This window comes from Mus musculus, chromosome 5, assembly GCF_000001635.26.
Source record: "Mus musculus strain C57BL/6J chromosome 5, GRCm38.p6 C57BL/6J".
NCBI lineage: Eukaryota > Metazoa > Chordata > Mammalia > Rodentia > Muridae > Mus > Mus musculus.
In genome coordinates this window covers 135988627-136007293 of record NC_000071.6, presented here as the reverse complement: position 1 = coordinate 136007293, position 18667 = coordinate 135988627, and the positions used below count along the sequence as shown (strand labels likewise).

The following is an 18667-nucleotide window of genomic DNA, read 5'->3' as shown; positions in this document are numbered from 1 at the left end:
ATAGGGACTGTCTCAGAGAAACAAACAAACTAAACTGTTGAGGGCTGTTGAGATAGCCCAGTGGGAGAAGTGATTGCAAAGCAAGCAGGAGGACCTGAGTTCAGACCTCCAGAGCCTATGCAAAAAAAGTAGCGTGTCTATAACCCCAGACCTGGAGGGTGCACACTGGCAGACTCAGCTCTGCTAGCTAACTAGCTTAGCTGAAATGAAACAGAAGTGAGCTCCATGGTCAGCGAAAGACACTGTCTCAAAAAATAAGCTGGGGAGAAGGACTGAGGAAGACATAGTGACATCAAGTTCTGGTCTCCATAGGCACCTTCCCCAGGAGAGTAACACACACACACACACACACACCTTAAAGTTGTGTGTAGTAGAACACACAGAGGACCTGAAAAGTTGAGACAGAAGGATCAGAAGCTCAAAGCCAGCCTGAGTTACATGAGAGGATGCCTCCAAAAGCCAAACAACAACCAGTTAGCCTACAGAGTATGGGCCCAGCACAGACCGGAGGCAGATCTCACCCACAGGCTTTGGCCTTCCTGCTGCCTACTTGTCAAACACCCTCAGGCAGCAGAGGGAAGGGAGGCCACGGGATGCAAACACAGGTAGTAAATTTGGCCTATGAGGACACAGAGCAACTCTTGAGTGCCAGGCTGGCCATCAAGCCCTCAAGGCCTTTAATAAAGGCACAGACTCTGCCTGAGGATGAGACCTGGGGCGTCCTGGGCAAAGCTGGTTCACCTCAGAATCTACAATTTAAAGTGCCTATAACGTAGGCAAAAACCAGAGGGTGACATCAGAGCCTATGACTCCCAAGATGTCACTCATGGCTTAGGCAGACAGGGCCTGCAGCTTATAGGTATGTTCCAACATGTCTGTCCCATTCTCAGATAAACCAACTTCCAGAGCTCTGCTCAAGAGCCAGGGGTACAGTCCTGGAGAGATGCTGGTTCCTGCCTTCAGGGAGGGTGTGACCACAGCAGATCTGGATCCACCACCACCACCTCCGCAGTTGGCCAGTGCCCTCTCATAACAATCTCTCAATCTCTGGGACCTCATGCCCAGCCACAAGGATTCCCAAACATTCCAAGTCTTTCCCAGCCATCAGCCATTGATTCTGTTGGTGCCTCATTAAGCAAGCGTACAGATCTTCCCAGAGGCCACTAAGTCTTCCTCCTGAGTCTCCTGGCCCACATCATCACAAGGGAGGTGATTCTACTCCCCTGTCCCCTTTAGCATGGAGGCCACAATCATCCCAGCAAGCCTGCATGTCCTCGACTCAGTCTCCTTGAGGGGACAGCTGCTACTGACTCCCATACGAAGCTACAGAACTTCAAACGTCCCTCAACACAGGGCATGAAACCCCAAGACAAATGAGGGGAGGCAGGGCTAGTGAGATGGCTGAACAGGAAGATACCTGCCACTCAGCCTGGATACTTGAGTTAGATCCCCAGGACCCATACGACGGAAGAGAACTGCAAGCTGTCCTCTGACCTCCACCCACAAATGATAACACACACATGCACATACAAAGAATGTAATAAAAATATGGGGGAGACCCAAATATACCAGGGGACCTGGGCTGAGTTGGTGCCTAGACTGGCCCACCAGCTTGCGGCTGGAACCCTACAGTCATGCATGGAAACCCCGTGTCCATGCCCACTCTCTTACCACAGCCCCACTCAGCACCAAGCCACACTTCAAAAACCTAATTTGTTTTAGCACCTAATGGTGGGGCTATTTAGGGTATTCTTAATTACGGAAATTACACTAATTGGATGTGGGGAAAAGCCTCAATCTTGAGGCAATATAAACATACTATACAATATGGGAAGTTCTTTTAATACTGGGGATGGCACCCAAGACTGCCACTGAACTATATTCCACCAGCCCTAATAATGGAGTTTTTATGAGATGGGGTCTGGCTCCAAATTGACCTTGAAGTCCAGGCAATTCTCTTGCTTCAGCCTCTGTTATGGGCATGAGCCTCTATACCCAGCTCTTTTAAAATTTTTATTATTTATGCTTTTAATTATATGCATTGGTGAGTCCAGGTTCCTGCAGAGCCTTCAGATGCCCCTGGAGCTGGAATTACAGGCAACTGTGGGCTGGGCTAGGAACTGGATACTCTGGAAAAGCAGCAGCAGCCCCTGATTTTATAAGACGGACTCTCACTTGTAGTCCAGGTTGGCCTGGAACTCTGACTGGGCTCCCACATGCAGTCAGCCCTACACAGTTTATTCTTTGAGCCGTTTTCTAAGTCATCTGAGTTAGGTGCTTTCCAAGGAACATGGATTTGAAACTCCCCACCCAAGCAGCTGACAGAGTTAATGGACCAGTAAGCAGAGACCCGAAGAGACTTTTCAGGGGCTAAGAAAGCCTCTCCAAAGACCAGAACAGTTAGATTTCAAGTACAAATCTAAGAAATTACTTTATTAGAAAACCCAATGTAAAAGAAACAAACAAAAAACTAGGGGATGTTAGGTGACCTGAGCTCGATCCCTGGGAGCCGCATGGTGGAAAGAAAAAACAGACTGCTGCTGTTGTCCTCTGACGGCCACATCTGTGCACAGCACACCACGTGCACATGGACAGCATAATACAGTAAGTAAGAATGGAATTCTTTTTTAAGTTAAGGATGTGAGATTACAGTGGCACAGCACTGTCTCACAGGCACACCACTCTGGTTTTCAATCTCAGCATCAGACCAAACAAAACAAAGCCACAAAATTAAAAATTGGTGCAGAGGAGGGTGGAGAAAGGTTTAGAGCACTGGCTGTTATCTCAGAGGACCCAGATTCAACTCCTAGCACCCACATGGCTGCTCACAACATCTGTAACTGTAGTTCCAGGGGATCCCATGCCCTTTTCTAGCCTCCAAGGGCACTGGGCATGTACACAGTGCACATACATACACATAGGCAAAATACCCACAGACTAAACAATTGTTTTAAATTGATTTTGAGGGTAGAACCCAGACACTCATGCTAAGCATCCATCTGCCGGGAACCACACGTAACCTCATGCTAAGCACACATCTACCGGGGAGCCCACCTAACCTCAGCTCCTAGTGTTTCACATTTCCTCAAGTAAGAAAGTATTAGTTTCTCCCTTTAAAATAACTCTAAGGGGCTAGAGAGATGGCTCAGTGGTTAAAAGCACTAGCTGTTTTTCCTGAGGTCCAGGGTTCAATTTCCAGCATCTACATGGACTCTCACAACTACCTGAGCTCTGGTTCGAGTGGACTGAAACCTTCACATAGACATACATGCAGGCAAAACACATATAAATAAAATTATTTATAAAGTAAAATATAAATAAATATGAAATAAAATAACCTGAGGCTGAAGAAATACCTAGCTGGGTGAGACCATTTGCTCTGCAACCCTGAGGACCTAAGTTTGAATCCCGGCACCCATGTGAACTAAGCGGTGCAGGGCTGCGCAGGGCTGTACATGTCAGTAACGCCAGCACTGGGGCAGGCGCAAGCAGCGGAGAGATCCTGGGAGGCAGCTGGCTGACCAGCCTGGCTGAAGAGGTGAGCTCCTAGCTGAGTCAGTGACCCTGTCTCAGGGCAATAAATAAGGTGGGGCAGGGAGCAACAGAGGAAAATGGAAACAGCCAGCGTCCTGGTCTAGCCTCCCCATGCACACACACAAGCACATGTGCCCTCAGTCTCAATCAATCAATCAATCAATCTCTCTCTCTCCCTCTCTCTCTCTCTCTCAAAATCACACACACACAGAATAAACATTTTTTTTTTAGCCTCACGCTGGTGGCACACACCTTTAAGTCCCAGGACTTAGGAGACAGGGGCAGGTGGATCTCTGAATTCGAGGCCATTCTGATCTAGAAAGAGATCTAGGACAGCTGGGCTACATAGAAAAATCCTGTCTTAGAAACCAAAAACAAAAACAAAAACAAAAAAAAATTTTTAATCTCTTTAACATGCAAAACCCTGCTGGAGGTACAGCTCAGTGACAGCACTTACCTAAAATGTCAAACTCACCACCAAGCCAAGCCAGTGCCACTGCTGTGGCTCAAAAGCACTGCTGTGCACAGCAGCTCCTATCCCTAAGGTTTCACTAAGGAGGGCGGGGGGAGGGCTGTTCAACTCATCAGAGCAACTCCTGTCAACACCCCCTTCCCATCCCTGAACTCCAAGAAAAGCAAACCACCCAGGTGCCGCCTGGGGATTACAACAGTCCTGTGACTGCAGACATGTAATCTTCCTTCTGTCTTATGGTTCTGCAGTGATGGGGGTCAGGCCTAGTGACCTGCCCTCTACAACTTACAGTGACTTTGAAGTCCTAATCTTCCTGCCTCTGCCCCAGGGGACTGGGACGCCAGGCATGCTCAAGAGCTGAAAGTGTACCTTAGTGGTAGAGCATTTGCCTACCGTTTACAAGGCCCTGGGTTCTATAATTAGCACAGAACAAAAGACAGTGAAGAAAAGGAAAAAAACTAGCAGCAAGCTGCTCAAAACCACATGGGGCCCAACTAAGCAAGCAGGATCTTGTTAGAGTTAGAGGCCAGCCTGAGAAACCAAGGTCCTGGAAGTGTCCTAAGGTACAACTGCTGCCCAGGATAAGGAGGAGAAACATCAAACCTCCTGCCAACACCAAAAGCAAATATTTTAGAGTGTTCTAGTTACAAATCGGCTGTGAGGCAAAAACAGCCTCTAACAGATGTAAACTAACAGGAGTGACTGCATTCCAGTCAGACCTTAGGAACAGCTGAAGTGGCTCAGTGGTAGAGCCCCTGCCTAGAATCCTTCAGTGAGGGGCTGGGGGCGTGGCTCAATGGTAGAGCCCCTGCCTAGAATCCCCCAGGGAGGGGCAGGGTGCATGGCCAGAGGTAGAGCCCCTGCCTGGAATCACACAATGAGGGGGCTGGGAGCTTAGCTCAGCTGTAAACAACTGCCTATTCTCTAGGCAGGGGCTGGGATTGTGATTCTGTGGTAGAGCATTTTATCTGCCTAGGATCATCCAATTAGAAGCTGAGGATATACCCCAATACTGCACTTGCCTAGAATCACCCCTAAGGGGCTAGGGATGTGGTAGAATGCTGACTTAGAGTAAGAGGCTGTGGGCCTGGCACAGTGGTAGAGGACTTGCCTAGCACACACAAGGTGCTAGCACAAACCCCAGTACCTATGAAAACAACAAACTTTTCTATGGAAAACAAAACAAAACAAAACAAAACCCAACCACAGGTGTAGAACTAGGCACTGGTGGTGCAGGGCTACAAGTTACTTGGAAGGCGGAGGTAGGAAGACTTCAAGTTAAAGGATAGCCTGGACTTCAGAGAAAGACTGCCTAAAACACCTACTCAAAAAAGTAGAAATATAAACTGCAAACTTGGAGAAAGACTAAAACCAACAATGCATGTCAGATGTTCTAGCACTTGGAGGTAGAGACATAGAGATCAAGATGGCGCAGGGCACAGTTGGAGACAAAGACAGACAAATCGCTTGCTTTGTTTGTTTGTTTGTTTGTTTTTCAGACAGGATTTCTCTGTGTGGCCCTAGCTGTCCTGGAACTTGCTCTGTAGACCAGGCTGGCCTCGAACTTGTAGAGATCCACCTGCCTCTGCCTCTTGAGTACTGGGATTAAAGGCGTGTACCACTAAGGCTGGGACACCAAGGTGACTCAGTGGACAGAGAACCTCCACGAGATCCTAACAGCCTGAGTTTGAGCCTCAGAACATGAAGAGTTGAGATCCGGCTCCATGAAGTCCTCTGGCCTCTGCATGCACCGTAGCACCTACAACTGCACCTGCACAATAAACTACAAAGGAGCCAAGGGCATCTTCAAATGTATGGGGGGTGGGGGGCGGGTTAAAGATAGTTGGGGCTACAGCATAGTGTCTCAAACAAACAAACAAAACCATAATGGGTAATGAGATGACTCAGCAGATAAAGGCTTTTGTCACCAAGCCTGAGCTCAGACTCGAGGATACTTTGGCTGAAGGAGAGTCAACTCTTACAAGCGGCCTACTGACCTTCACTCATGTGTACTCACACACACAAACACACACACACACACACACACACAGTAGATAGATAAAATATAATTTAAAAATTTTAACTAGCTAAATAAGTATATTAACACACACACACACAAAGCAGATATGGGTACAGCATACCAACAGGATGCTTGCTTAGTGGTGTACAAAGCCTCAGGACAATAAAAATAAATAAATAAATAAATAAATAAATAGCAGAGCACTGGACTGGAGAGATGGCTCAGTGGTTAGGAGCACCAACTGCTCTTCTACAGGTTCTGAGTTCAATTCCCAGCAACCACACAGTGGCTCACAACCATTGATAATGGGATCTGACACCCTCTTCTGGTGTGTCTGAAGAGAGCAATGGTGTACTCATATACATAAAATAAATAAATAAGTCTTTAAAAACTAAAACAAGCAGAGCACTAGTCAGCACACACACATAATCCCAGCACTCGGGAGGCAGAGGCAGGAGCACCAGGGGTTCAGCATCAGCCTTGACTACAGAGTGAACTGGAGGCCAGCCTGGGCTACAGGAGTACAGGAAACCCATCTCAAGAAAATAAAAAACATAAAAATTTTGAAAAGCAGACATGCACGGAGAACAATGCGTGAGTATTAAGGCAGCTCTGATTTCACCTGATCAACAATTACCTAAGAGACTGCTCGATCATCGTTATTTTTGTTTTTGGTTTTAAGGTTTTTTTTTAGATGTTTATTTATTGTTATACATAAGTACACTGTAGCTGTCTCCAGACACTCCAGAAGAGGGCGTCAGATCTTATTACGGGTGGTTGTGAGCCACCATGTAGTTGCTGGGATTTGAACTCAGGACCTTTGGAAGAGCAGTCAGTGCTCTTAGCCACTGAGCCATCTCTCCAGCCCTCGATCATCTTTAAACTCCAAGTGCCACACAAGCCCAATCTGTGAGCTGAGGGACTTTTCTCTGTAGCCCACAGCTTCATTCCTTGCTGGCCTCGTAATTCTCAAAATGTCTAAAGCTCAGCTGGTAAGTCCTTGCTATACATGCATTAGGACCTGAGCTCAATTCCCCATAATCCAAGTGTTAAAAAGCAAAGCAAACAAAACAAAAAACCACCCCTCAGGCACACTGGTGCATAATCCCAGCAAGGAAAAGGCAAAGACAGGAGGATCCCTGGAGCTCAGTGGCCAGGAGGTAGTGAGAGTGGTTAAGGAAGACACTATCAACCTCTGGCTCTTACACATGTGAATGCACAGTCTTACAGGTACACAAGTACATGCGTACACACACACACCCCAACACACACACACACTCATGCACATGCACACACACTCAGGCACGCACACACACTGTGTGAAAGCATGCTGGCTTCTCTTCCAGTTCTCCTTTGTCCCATGGATTTCCCAGGCCACCTTGAGAAAACCAGAGATCCTTGCTCCATCTGAACCTTCTGCCCACACCCCGGACAGATGCCTCAAGCCTACACAGTCAACAGCGGCCACTGCCTTCTCTTCCATCAGCTCTTCCATCTCCCATGTTCATAAGCACAGGCTCCCAGCTGGCCTCACCAACTCCTCTCAAATACAGGTGCAACATGAACCCTTTCAATTGTGTGCTCTTCCTCCCCTCCCACAATCTGCAGAATGAATTTCACATTCTGAAGAGCAACACTCACAGCCATCATGATACAGTGGCACACATGACAAACTCCAGCACTCTGGAGGCAGAGGCAGGAGTGTCGATCAAAATTTGATACTCTATGCAGCCTTATAACTACATAGAGAACTCCAGGCCATTCTGGGCAGGACTCTGTCATATACCAACAAAAAAGAATTTGATTGTGTCCCCTCTCTACCACATTCTCCTCCTCCCCAAACACTCTCCTCACCCAGCCTGAACTCTGTGTGTGCATGGATCTAGATGCAGGAGTGGGTGTGGGGCACGGGGGTGGAAGTCAAGGGTTTATACTAGGTGTCTTCCACAAGCACTCTCCACCTTGTTATCTTGGTAAAGACTAATCGATTTTGTGTCTGTGTGCCAGTATCCATAACCGCCACAAGATGGACCCCGAGGAGTTGCAGGCTTTGTGAGCCACCTGGTGTGGGCGCTGGGAACTCAACTCCAGTCCTTTAAGAGAGCAGCAGTGCTTTCTCTTCACCAGTGAGCCATCTCTCCAGCCCTGGCCTCCTCGTTTCTTGAGCTAGGATCTCTCTCACCGAGTCTGAAGTTTAACATCACTAGGACAAGCTGGCCGGCAAGCCCCTGGGAATGACCTGCTGTCTCTACCTTCCCAGCACTGGGGTTACAAGCACAGGTCTTTAATTCTAGCACTCAGGAGGCAGAGGCAGGCAGATCTCTGAGTTCGAAGCCAGCCTGGTCTACAGAGTTCCAGGATAGCCAGGGTTACACAAAAACCCTCTGTCAAAAATATAACTATAAATGATAATTTTTTTATTTTATTTTATTTTATTTTTTAGAGCTGAAAGAAACTCTTTTTGTTTTGGCTTGTTTGTTTTTTTAACTTACTTACTTTTGAGACAAGGTCTCATGCACTCCAGGTTGGCCATGAACTCATCAGGTACCTAAGGATGACTCTGAACTTCCTCCTGCTTCCACCTCCTGCACGCTAGGACCACAAGCCTGTAGCAGTGCTGCAGATGGAACCTAGGGCTTTGAGCAAGGCATGCAAACACTCTACCAACTAAACCACAACACCCCCAGCCCCTAAAACAATTGAATTGGCGCTCATTTATGGAGACAGCCCACAGCACAAGATCAGCACTAATCTGCTCACAAGTGAAGCCCCCAAAGCTAATGACCTTTTAAACACATATATACAAATATACATTTATAAATAAATACACATATATATTTGATATTGTATGTTTGTGTGCCATACTCAGAAGGGTGACAACAGAGACTAGAAGAGGGCACTGCATCCCCCAGAGCTGGAGTTACAGATGGCTGTGAGCTGCCTGATGCGGGTTCTTGGAACCAAATTAGGGTCATCTGCAAGACCAGGAAGTGTTTTTAAACACTGAACCATCTCCCTACCCATAAAGTCCACCCTGTAAAGGCTGCACAGAACCACAAGCACACTGGAGACCAGGTTCCTGGGTATGCACATCTTTGAGTAATAATGCAAGGTCCCCACAACTGGCTCTATCTGCCTTGTGCCCACATTCCCAGCCTCTCCACTCCACAGTCACTCAGTTGTTCTAGCCTGGCCCAGGCCTCCCCAAGCAACTTCCTGACTATGCAAATGCTGACACTCCTTCCCGCTTTCTCCTGCTCCTCTGACTTTCCAGTTCCACAGTCTTACTTTCCAGCTGGCCTTGGCTATCACTTCCAGAAGCCCTCCTGACACTGCCTGCCTACCTCCTCCTGGAAGAGAGGGGTTCACCTCACGATTCACCTTAGCTCTCTCTGCACATATCGCAACACCATGTCACTAACTGGTGCACCTGTCTTTCCGCCCAAGGAGTTGCCAGAAAGACAGAGATCTCGTCTGGCACCCAGCAGAGGTTTGTGCAAACAAAGAAATGAACACTTCTGGTTCAAATGCAGTAATAGTGACCCATTTCTCTAGCCTATAAAGCATGGGTTGTTAGTTGTTTTGTTTTGGTTTGGTTTTTTTAGTTTTAAGATAATATCTCCCTGTGTAGCCCAGGCTGGGTTAGAATTCACTGCATATCCCAGGATAGCCCCAAACTCATGATCCTCTTGCCTCAGTTTATTGAATGCTGGGATTACAACTTATAACACCATGCAAGGGTGAACTGGCTACATACCCAGGCTAACCTCAAACTTGCAGTTCTGCCTAAGTCTCCCAAGTGTGGGATGGCAGGCATCCATCACCTTACTAGGCATATTTTCTTTTAATTTATTATTATAGTGTGAGTATGGACTTGTGTTTGAAACGGAAGGGTGAAGAAGCTGGGGGAGGGGGGATGGCTTTCAGGAATCCCGTCTCTCCTTCCACTATGAGATCCAGGGACAGAACTCAGGTGGTCAGGTTTGTGCAGCCAGGAAATAAAGTGTTATTTCTTTTTTAAAAAATTAAATAGAATTGGGAGGGGCCAGTCAGATGGCTTGGCAGGTAAAGGCACTTACTGCCAATCCTGATCACCTGACTTAGATCTCCAGAACTCACCTGGTGGAGGGAAGTGACTCCTGCAAAGTGCCCTGTCACCTCCACACATGCGCACACAACAAATGCATGTTTCGTTTTTTTTAAGTAATAATAAAAAATAAATGTTCTGAAGTGCTGGGGCTTGAACTCAGGTCTTGTATGCTGGCTAAGCACTTTGCCAAAGCTGCTCCCAGCCCATAAAGGATGTCTAAGGTAGGATGGCGCATCCTCTGAGACTGGTTAGACAGAGGCTGTGCTGGCAAGGGGCCACGTGAATTTATTTGCAACATCTGGCAATCAACAATCCACTCCTGGGCCTCATCTCACTCCTGGAACCCCAGAATCCCACCGTCCATAAAGCGTGTGTGTGTGTGTGTGTGTGTGTGCACAGATGCATGGGTGTTCCCGCAGGCTAGGGGACAGCCTGGATTGCAGTTCCTCAGGTGCTATCAACCTTGCTCACTCACCAAATACGTGGCTGGCTGGCTGACTAGCAAACCCCAGGGATTCACCTGTCTCCTCCCTAGCATTAAAAGTGCAGGTACATGCCACCATGCCAGGCTTTTTACCTTGGTTCTGGAGAGCAAATCTGGACCCTCCTGCTCGCCAGGCAAGCACTGTATGGACTGAGCCATCTCCCTTCAGGGTCCACACCCACCTTCTCCTTGGAACACCAGATTTCAAAAGCTGCAAGGTTAACTTCCCCGCGGCTCTCACCTCCTCTTCACTGAAGAGCTGGCACCAAACTGTCCCTTCTTGATGAAAGCACCAGATCCTCAGAAGCAATAACTTGTCTGAGCTCCCATCTTGATAGGAACAGCAAACAAGAACCCGGCAAATCTGAGGCCTTGCTGACTCAGCCACACCGATTCCGAGGTACCTTTGCCAAAAAGATGATTAAGTCTTCAGTGAAGAATCGGCAAGAGAAAATGAGCGCACAGATGTTGGGTCCCGTGTGCTGTGGCTGGCAACTGGAAATTACCAGGCTTATTTTCCAACAGCTTGGGCAGGGAGCAGAAGCTAGGGACAGTCTTTCTCAGCCCACTCAATTAAACCCTTTCTCAGAAAAGTCTGCGTGAGGACTTCAGAAACCGGTCCCACGGATGGTCCATGAAGGAAATCAACACACCAGAGAGGATAAAAATTTGACCAAAGTCACACAGAAAATAAGCAAAGAGACTTGACACCTTGACCAACTGAAGTCAATCCTGATTCTCGTGGCTACTGGGAACTCTACATCACAGAACTGTTACTTTTGGGTTGTTGGGGGTTTTTTTGTTTTGTTTTGTTTTAAGCAGGGGCCACAGTATATAGCTTAGGGCTGGACTGGAACTCCTGAGTCTCCAGCTTCTGCCTCACAAGTGCTGAAATTACAGTCATAAATCACCACACCTGGCTAGCACTCTTTTGGGGAGTGAGAGGGATGTAATATAGTATCTTGTGATGAAGCACAGGCAAGCTTTAGCTACCCGCAAACCTTTGTCTCCCAAATACTGGGATTATAAATGTGCAACACATTGCTGGGCTCTCTAGAATTTTAAAGGGGCTAAGACGGCACGGAGAAAAGAGAGTTCATTAAAGGTCTTGCCTGTGAACACATTCCCATTCATGCCACTGTGGAGGCAAAGCTAACGCGGGCAACCCTGCAGCTGTGTGAGGGATAGGATGAAAAGCGGAGCTTCAAAACAGAGACACCCCAAAGTGCCCCAGAGACCCAGTCTGACACAGACCGAGAATGGAAAGGCAAACGCCTCCAAAGTCCAACTCTCTCAGACAGTGGTGGATCCCTATCGCCTGGATGTAACGCCCCCACACACACACAAACGCTCCAGGACTGAAACTGACCCCTCAGGGAGCCAGGGTAGCAATAGCCTCACTGCTCTTCCAGGTCCTGTAGGACTCAAACTGCCAGGGATGCGACCCCTGTCTCTGCAAAAAATAGGGCTCTTACCACACCCAGCCCAGTCCCCAACGCTCAGAGCGTCCCAACTGCGACTTCCCGCCTCCAGGACCCTGGTACCGAGGTGCCCAGGGCTCCCAACGCCCCCAGGACTCACCCATCCCGCCGGCACGGCCCTCCCTCCTCGCACGACCGCCCCCTTCCGGTCTCAGCTTGGCTCAATAGCCCCCTCTCCTCAACCCACCCACCCACCCTCGGGACCCCAGGCTGGGCGCCAGCAGGTGGCCCGCCCGTCCCGCTCACCGAGTCTGAGGGAAGCAGAAGGAACAGGTTGAGAGGACCGCCGACCTCCGGGCTCAGCTCCGGCTCGGCCTGGGAAGAACCCTCGAGTATGTCTCCGACTCCGAGCCGGAGGCAGCCGGAGTGAAACTCGGCGTCGCAGCCTCCAAGCACCGCGCTGCGCATGTCCACCTCACGCAGTGCCTTCTGGGAAATGTAGTTCTGATGAAGCTGAGTGGGCTGAACCAAAGCACACCAGCAGATATAAATGTACCCAGCCTTCTCTTTCTCCTACTGACTTACTCCCTCGCTAATCACTGATGCATTTGATTTTTAATAATTTTTATATTTCTTTTTATTATGTGTGTATATTCTGGAGGGGGGTGTACTTACAGAGGTCAAAGAACAACTTTAGGAGTCCGTTCTCCGTGTCCACCTTCACGTGGGTTCCACGGATCGAACTCAAGGTGTCAGGCTTGTCAGCAAATGCCTTTACCCTCTGAGCCCTATCGCCAACCCTGATTTTTCCTTTTGTGGTGTTGAGGATCAAAGTTAATGCAAGCACAGTAGACAAGTGTTCTACTACTAATTAATCCCCAGCTATAAGAGTCCACTTGTAGGGGTGGAAGGGGTCCAGGATCTCATGTACCTCGGAGTGGCTTTGAATTTGTGATGTAAGCCTAGGCTGCTCTTAAACTCTTGAACCTCCTGCCTCTGCTTCCTAATTGCTGAGCTTACAAGCACAGTCTTTAAAAACATAGATTTAAAATTTTTAAATAAGAAAAGAATCTATTAAAAAATGTTAAGCCGGGCGTGGTGGCGCATGCCTTTAATCCCAGCACTCAGGAGGCAGAGGCAGGCAGATTTCTGAGTTCGAGGCCAGCCTGGTCTACAAAGTGAGTTCCAGGACAGCCAGGGCTACACAGAGAAACCCTGTCTCGAAAAACAAACAAACAAACAAAAAACAAAAAACAAAAAAAAAAGTTAAACCTTGGCTTAAGTTGGCCTGGCTCAGTGGTAGAGCACTTATCTATCGAGTAGGCAGAAGACCCTGGATTTGCAAAAGAAGTCCTTAAAATTCCACTTCACAGAGCCTGTTCCATTCCCAGAACCTGCTCCCGGCTCACCAAGCAGAAAAGATGAACACAGCTAGAGAAGTCAAGGAGGCCTGGCCTCAGCAGTGTCACTGAGGAGCAGGGGTGCTTGCTACTGTTTTGCTTGGAAAGGCAGAATTGTGTTGCTTCCTGCCTCTGCTAATTGGTCTCCATCTGACACTGCAGAGGGACAGTCTGATAAGACACAGCTGCTTTGCTCATTATTTCTGATGAATGGATGGCACCTGGCATTTCCTAGTGCCGATGGTAGCCACCAAGGACCCACGTATAATCTATACAGCCAGAAAGATCTTAATGACTTCACAGCCCAAAGAAAACGTGTCTGTCCCCAAAAGCTCTACATAAGTCCCTCCTAGTGGAAGTAGGGGGATTTTTTGTTTATTTGTTTTGGAGACAGGGTGTCTTAGCACCTGGCTTCAGAGATGGCCTGCAACTACTAATCCCCCTGTCTCACCTTCTGAGATTGCAGGTGTGTACTGTTGTTCCCAGCTATAGAGGAGGACCAGGCAGGGGGAGCGGGGGGGGGGGGGGGGGGGGTTACCCAGGGCTTCCTGCACACTAAGCAAGCTCTCTGCTGACTCAGGCATATCCCCAGCCCTCCTAGCCTTAAATGGACTCCTGTCTGCTGATTTCCATTTTGCATCCATGAACTTACAAATAAGGACTCCTATTTTTTATTATTCTCATTTTTTTTTTTTTGTACAGGGATGGGTCATGCCACAGCATTCATATAGATGACAGAGAATGTGTCCTTCAGGTCTCTGCTTCTACCACGTGAGTCCTGGGATCAAACCTAAGGCATGAGACTCGGTGACAAGTGTCTCCACCTGCTGAGCAAGCCATTTTGATGCTCTTGTGTCCATACTTAATTCATCTTCAATATTTAAGTGTAAGCAATCACTTTTTTTTTTTTTGAGACAACTGTTCCCTATGTAGCCAGGCTGGCCTTGACCTCACAATGTATCCCAGTTTACTTCACCCCTCTAGCCTCTTATTTTAAATTGTTCACACAAGCACACAATTAAAACTGTGGTTTTTCTTCTAAATCTGCCTTAAGTCAACTGAATTCACGTCCCAGACAAATATCTTTTAAAAATGGAGAAAACACCCACCCCGTCTTCAGTAAGCATGCAATTGCTGGGCTGGTGAGATGGCTCAGGGGTTAAGAGCTCCGACTGTTCTTCCAAAGGTCCTGACTTCAAATCCCAGCAACCACATGGTGGCTCCCAACCATCTGTAACAAAATCTGATGCCCTCTTCTGGAGTGTCTGAATGTACTTACATATAATAAATAAATAAAATATTTTAATTAAAAAAAAAGAATGCAATTGCTTTCTGCCCCATGAGCTGGCTTTTCACTACTTTGATGGTACCTCTAGGCCACACCTCTAGCCCATTTTTCTAATACCTAAGAAAATAAATTAAACAATTTTTTTTAATTTTTCACTTTTTGAAACTAAAATATAACCAGAGAATTTCCCCTGCCTTTGTTTCTTCCCTTCTACTCTTCCCAAGCACCTTTTCCTTCCCTCTTCTCAAATTTATGGCCTTTATAATTTAGATTATAAAATATATATTTATATATTTACATATTTGCATATAGCTATGTATATAGTTATACAACCTACACAGTCTGTATAATGTTACTTATATGTATATATGATTTTGAGGCTTAAACAAGACTTTTGACATTTTCACTGTCTTTATAATTTTCCATCTTTTTTTTGGGGGGGGGGGCGGTTCGAGACAGAGTTTCTCTGTGTAGCCCTGGCTGTCCTGGAACTCTCTGTAGACCAGGCTGGCCTCGAACTCAGAGATCTGCCTGTGTCTGCCTCCCGAGTGCTGGGATTAAAGGCGTGTGCCACCACTGCCTGGCTCAATTTTCTATCTTTTAATGCCTCTCATTTTAATGCACCCTCCCTTTCCCCTCTGGCTTTCGTGAAGCACAAAGGCAGAGGGCTCAGCCCCTCCTTGAAGTGTTTTTGTGGGATGTGGTTGAGGCCTTTGGGACAAATGTAGGAAGCTAGGAAGCTGCTGGAGTCACTAGAGACAAAGGAGGTTTGGGTAACACAAGTCACAATAACCTTCAGCTGCCAGCCAGTATCCTTGCTAGGCCCTTTTGGGGCAAGGAAGAGCCATGCTTACCTCAAACTCCCTGTGTAGCTAAAAGAGGGCTTGAACCCCTGACCCTCCTGCCTACTCAGAGGTAGAGGCAGGTGGATCTCTGAGTTTGAGGCCAACCTGACCTATAAGAGCGAGTTCCAAGCCGGGCAGTAGTGGTGCATGTCTTTAGTTCCAGCACTTGGGAGGTAGAGGCAGGCAGATCTGAGTTCCAAGCCAGCCTGGTCTACAGAGTGAGTTCCAGGACAGTCAGGGCTATGCAGAGAAACCCTGCCTCAACAAAAAAGGACTTTCTCTCTCTCTCTCTCTCTCTCTCTCTCTCTCTCTCTCTCTTTCCTCTCTTGGACTTTTCTGTGTGTGTGTAGGTGAGATGACACCTTGCACAAATCTGTTCTTTCCTTCTACCGTATAGGTAGGGATTGAACTCAGGTCTTCAAGCACTGAGCCGTCATGCTAGACATCATTTCATCTCTGAGTAATTACAGGCTAAACACTACCTTGCCATCTTTGATGTCTCTCTTGGGAATGCCCTGCCCAGTCCTAAGTGAGCAGAATCTACCTTCCTCACCAATTAAGGGAGATCATACAACAGGAGCAAAGACTCGACACTCTCCTGTTATCCATAATGCTCTGGGTTTTGTTTTTCCAGGACATGGTTTCTCTGTGTAGCCCTGGCTGTCCTGAACTCACGCTGTAGACCAGGCTAGCCTCAAATTCAAAGACCCACCTGCCTCTGTCTCTCAAGAGCTGGGATTAGAAGCGTGCACCACCACTGGGAGGATAATGTGCTTTTCAATTGCCTAAGTATTCCTGGCAGAGGCTGCCTCTCCTGGGGATGGGAGAGCTTTTTAGCTGAAGATCCGCAGGCCCCACCTGCAGCGCAAATCCTTGTCGAACTTCCTCTGTACCCCAGCCACAGCTATACTTCCTCTTTGTTATGAGGAAATGAAAGAGTTGAATGAAAGACACGTTACAACACTCAGAAACTTGAGGACAAGGAACAGATGGAGTTTCATTAAAGAAATGGTCCCCAGCATGTCCCCAGGAGTCACTCTCACAGAACAGTGCCTATTGGGGCCTGAAGAGAGGGCTCCACACTTAAGAGCAATGTCCTGTTCTTCTGAAAGACCCAAGTTTGGGACATCTCACAACCAGGCTGCTCTTGCTAAGGACCTGGGTTTGCTTTCCAGCATCCACATGGTAGCTCACAACCATGCTTTCTTCTAACACTGCATCCACATGGTACACAGGCGTACACAGCAGGCAGAATACCCATACACACAAAATCTGAAAATATTTTGAAAAATATTTTCCACATTTTTTTTAATGTGTAGCCCAGGCTGGCCTCGAACTCATGATCCTCCTGCCTCTGCCTCCTTCAACAAATCCTACTGACAAGTGCCACCACAACCGGCCATATATTTATTTTTATATGGTGGTCACATATACAGAGGTCAGGCATAGAGTAACTTGGAGCAGTCAATTCTCCTCCACCATGTGGGTCCTTGGGACCTAACTCAGGTTTTTCGTACTTCACAGCAAGTACCTCCAAAAAATACATTTGTTGGGTTTTTTTTTTTTTAAAGATTTATTGCAAGTACACTGTTGCTGTCTTCAGACACACCAGAAGAGGGCATCAGATCTCATTACAGGTGGTTGTGAACCACCATGTGGTTGCTGGGATTTGAACTCGAGAACTTCAGAAGAGCAGTCTGTGCTCTTACCCGTTGAGCCATCTCCCCAGCCCTGTTGTTTCTTTAAGACAAGGTTTCTTTTGGTAGCCCTAGCTGCCCTGAAACTTACTCTGTAGACCACACTGGCCTCGAATTCAGATCTCCCCAGCCTGATCTATCTTTGACACCTCTCTACACTTTGCTACCAATCACATTGCTGGACAACACTGGAGTATCAAGGCCTTCCCCTCCTCAGTTGACCAAGAATCAATCTTGTTCTATATATACTTAGACACCTAGAGTCATGTGATGACACAGGTTTATAATACTAGCACTTTGGAGATGGATTGGAGGGAGGGGGTCGGAGGAACTTGGGAATTTAAGACTAGTCTTAGTTTCGTGAGACCTCATCTCAAACAGTCGGGAAATCAGTCTTGTGCATGCTAGGCAAACATTCTGCTCCTAACTACAGCCCAAGCCCAGTCATGCACCTGCCTCCAGTGTGCCCCTCCTCCCAGCTGCTCTATCCCAGCATCTTCTGGTTCCCATAGGTTTACACCTAACAACTGTGCCTACCAGGCAAACATCCATTTGGCCCATTAAAGCCCTGAGTGTCATAGCAAGTTGTTAGAAAGGCTGAGCGGCTGCTGAGCCTAGTGGTACATGCCTGGAGCATGCTAGGAAAGGAAACACTTGGTCTAGCTCTTGGGAGAAAGAAGCAAACGGACCAGGAAACTCAAGGTTGTCCTCAGTTATGCCAAGCCTGAGTCTAGCTGGGCTACATGAAATGCAATCTCAAAGGAAAGAGGACTGGCAATGTAGCATGGTGGAGCACTTGCTTAGCATGTGCCAAGGCCCTGGATTCTACACAGTCTCACAAAAAGAAAGGCTTTGTTCAGCCTGGCAGAAGCGGTGCAGATCTTAAATCCCAGCACTAATAAGGCAGAGGCAGGCAGATCCTTATCCCACTGGAGTCAGATCCGTGGGGCCAGCGTTACAAGATTCCTCAATATCCTAAGAAGTTAGTTTGGCTGGGCCTACCTAGCTCTTTCAACAGCTCCCATCTCCATATTGATCTCCTTGGAGTCACATCACACGGCTACTTCTGGGCAGCTATGTTGCCCAAAGCAGGATCTACAAGTCTCTGTAAGTCTCTACAAACCAGCCTCGCCTCTCGCCATCTAGATGGCTGCTCACTGAAGGTCCATCTGCTCTTATTGCATTACGCTATTAGCACACATGTGCACTGTGATGTCCACTCACCCTGCCCCAATGCAACCACCACCAATCCCACCACCAATCCCACCACCAATCCCACCACCAATCCCACCACCAATCCCACCACCAATCCCACCACCAATCCCACCACCAATCCCACCACCAATCCCACCACCAATCCCACCACCAATCCCACCCCTGCCCCATCTCAGACATAGGCATTAAACCACACTCAGA

The 18667-nt window shown here is 47.7% G+C and overlaps 1 protein-coding gene across 10 annotated transcripts in view; it reads right to left on the bottom strand.

Annotated features, from left to right (window-relative positions):
• The window catches only part of Dtx2 (deltex 2, E3 ubiquitin ligase), a 38082-nt gene extending 25588 nt beyond the window's left edge, over positions 1-12494 (bottom strand). For 3 of the 10 annotated variants that reach the window (NM_023742.2, NM_001256096.1, NM_001256098.1), the window contains exons 1-2: positions 12328-12494; positions 10842-11004 (exon numbers count right to left, since the gene is read on the bottom strand). The gene's annotated coding sequence lies outside the window, so the exon portion shown is untranslated. Of the gene's footprint in view, positions 1-10693; positions 11005-11969; positions 12208-12327 lie in introns of those variants that run through there. The other 7 variants (XM_006504506.3, XM_017321120.1, XM_006504508.1 and 4 more) reach the window with 5 other exon arrangements.
• Positions 12495-18667: the final 6173 nt, after the last annotated feature.